Source organism: Marmota monax, unplaced genomic scaffold (genome assembly GCF_021218885.2).
Source record: "Marmota monax isolate L192 unplaced genomic scaffold, Marmota_monax_Labrador192_F-V1.1 WCK01_AAM20220418_F8-fsc00335, whole genome shotgun sequence".
In the NCBI taxonomy this organism is placed as follows: Eukaryota; Metazoa; Chordata; class Mammalia; order Rodentia; family Sciuridae; genus Marmota; species Marmota monax.
In genome coordinates, this window is record NW_026692368.1 from 166977 (window position 1) to 170161 (window position 3185).

At 43.7% G+C, this 3185-nt stretch overlaps 1 pseudogene; it reads left to right on the forward strand.

Moving 5' to 3' along the window:
- The first annotated feature begins 604 nt into the window (after nucleotides 1-604).
- On the forward strand, nucleotides 605-1536 carry LOC124091428 (testis-expressed protein 38-like; annotated as a pseudogene).
- Nucleotides 1537-3185: the final 1649 nt, after the last annotated feature.

Here is a 3185-nt window from a genome sequence, read left to right on the forward strand (position 1 = left end):
CCTGACAACTAGGTAAGATACTTCTTGAGGGTAGGGATGTCCAAAGCTCACTGTCCTCCCTGCCCAACTCCCCACTGGAAAATGGCTCCATAATGACTGAAAACACAAGTAGAATCTCCTGAGGGTGAAAGGGCCCTTTCCTGGGGGCTGCCATCTGAGTTCACCACACAAAGTTGGGAACAGACAATTCTATGGTGGACCAGTCTTTCATGGGATGTCACAAGATGGAGTCCCTTATTCTATCAACTGTGAACCACTCTACAAGCAACAGCCTTAGAATTCCTGATACTCAGAACCCAGTTACCTCATCTTTAGAGAACAATGGGACTGAAGCCTTCTAGGTACTCCCATTGGTGGGCAGAGTATTGGGTGAGTTCACTCTTTACAGAGCCATAGGCCTGGTAACCAGAGTGAACTTTATGGATTTGCAAAAGGAGGACCTGGGCTTTCCTGGCCATAAGTACACCCAGTCCTTTGAGTGTAGTGTACAAACATTCAGGGAAGATCATTTGCAAGGATGGGGTGGTGGCTGCCTGAATGGAGTGCTATGTAGTTAAGAGACAGACTCCTCTAGGAAACTAATGACTCCTCGAAGTCAGGGATCATGTTCTGCCCAAGCAGAAAAGGTACAATTGAGGTCCTTGTCCTTAGTGAGTCTTCTCGGTCTGAATGACTGCATGGGCCCTTGATTGGAAGCCAGAAGGCTTGACTCTGAGTCTTGGCAGGTCATGGCCCCTGTACATCTAGTGTTCCTTATCTGAAAAAGGCTAATGGATCTCTTATGTGCCCTGCAAATATAGCTTTGACTGAATCAGGAAATTATTAGGCATGTCTTTGAGAAGGGTGGGAAGGAATAAGAGGATGAATGAGCCAAATCCAGGAGAGGAATGAGAAACAGTTCAAGTCCCAAGTTAGAGCTGTCAGACAATTTGATTCTTTTTTTTTTTTTCACTGCCTCAGCGTGGGTCCCATTGTACTTGGAATTGTTGGGGCTCTGCTCTGTGATAACTGGTGGCTGCATTCTCTTACTCAACTGGAGGAAGAACCTGCAGAGGAGGCAGCGTGCCCAGCAGTGGGTGGAGGTGATGAGAGCTGTCACTTTCAGTTATAGCCCATTGCTGTATTGGGTCAACAAAAGATGCAGATATGGCATAACTGCTGGGATCAGAAGAGGTCCTCCCAGGGCTGTTGCCAATACAGACATTCAAATCCAAATTCTGGATCTTCCATCAGAGGCTGCACCCCCATGAAGACAGGAGTCATGCCTTCATAGGCAGCAGCCCTGAGGCAAAAGCCGCTGTTCCCTTGCAGCCTGCTCTAGTGGTCTCACAGCAGCCCTCACCTAAGGGGATGCCAGAGCATCAGACCCCATCTCCCTTCCCAATTGTCTTTCAGGAGATCCCCTCTGCCCCTCCCCTCAGCACCCTTAACTTTCCTCCCATGTTGGACCACTCTGCCTCCTACCTCTTTCTCCAGACTCCTGAGAGACATGTCCACTACTATTCCCTTCTCGCACTAGCCCAAGGGGTGAACTGACCCAATGTGTAGATTTTAATTTAGGGTCATAGCCTCCTCTCACTGAAAGTGAGAGCTTCAAGGGCCAGGTATTAGAAAAAGGAGAGAAAGTCAAGCATGTAATCTTGACACACAGGTCAGAGCCTATTTAGATGTTAATTAGTTAAGTTTTTGAAAAGTCAGAGTCATTTGCATCTCATTTACCAACAGGAAGTGTGATGGTGGCCCAAGTCTCACCAATACAATGAGAACTGGAGGATGGCTCTGAAGAGACACATTGAGCTAATATTTGTGGATGAGCAAAATTTCCTCCATCAAATATTCAATGTGTTCAAGACCCTGGGCTAGGTCCCCAAAGGCACTGCTCTTCTGCAGGATGGGAAGTAAAATTGCCACCAGAGTGACAGTGGCTGAGGGTTCATACCTATGCCAGTCTACAGTGACTATTCCACTGGCCAAACAAGTCATCATGATGTCAATGAACCACACCACATTATGTGCTGACTGGGTGATATCTATGATGTTTCGATTCTTAGCTGGTTGTTTCTCTACATTATTTCTAACAGAATAACACTGCAAAATGGCTATTAAAATTTTTCTTTTACTGATGAGGAGACAGTTTCCAAGAGTATATGCCATTTTCTTCTTTTTTGTTGTTATTTTCACTGAGCCTCTTCTCCCATATACATCTGCCTGGCATTACAGTTCCTGCTCTTTCCACCTCATGGTATCCCTCCCCAATCATGTCTTAAAACATCTTTGGTGAATGAATGCTTCATTGTGTGTAGAGTGTCATCAGCTTGGTCTACAAATTTGCTTACTGGAAGGGCTGGTGGTAACCACCTAATGTTATATGGAGTAACACATCGAAAGCATGTATCTTAAGATATCGATGGCTGCACAAAGTTTAGTCCCCTGTCATTCTACTACATGGGAATATTAATAATTTTTATACTTCCTGGAAAATGTCCTAAAAGAAGACAAGAAGATAATTATGAGATATTTGGCCCCAGTTTAAAGATACAAAAGCCTGATTCTGTCACACAAATTTTTCACATTTACTTTGAAAATGAGCAAACCCACTCACCATATTTGATCTAAACATTAAATGTACATGGCCCTGAGAGAAGTGCCAGTTCTTGCCTATTTTGTGGAGTGTGGTGTGTGTGATTGTGATTCTCAGAAGTTAGTAAACATGAAGCTAATCTGCCCCCCCTCCCCATGTGTGGGCTGAAAGTCTTAGGTCCAGAAATAGCAAAGAAAGCCTGAGTCCTATCTCTATGACCTCTAGCAATATACTTTAAGCAATTTTCTTTTATTTTTTAAAGTTAAGTGGAACCGTTTCTTCCTTATGGAAACAAGATCTTATAATGTATCACAAAATACCAAATAGAACTGTAAGGGTAAAAGAAATTGAAGTTAAAGCGTAAAAGTTAAAGGGTAAAAGACCGGGTATTGTAAAGTTTCTAAGCTGCAAGGTCTGAGTTAAAATGTAAAGGATTAGGTATTGTTAGGTTTCTATGCTACCTGCAAAACCTGAAATTTATGTAGCTGTTAAGACAATGCTTGGAACCGCCCAGTAAATATTTCCCCTGACTGCTTGGTTGTTTAATAACTGAAGGGCTCTCTGTGGTCGCATGTAGGCATCGCAGGGCCTAAACCATTCAGTT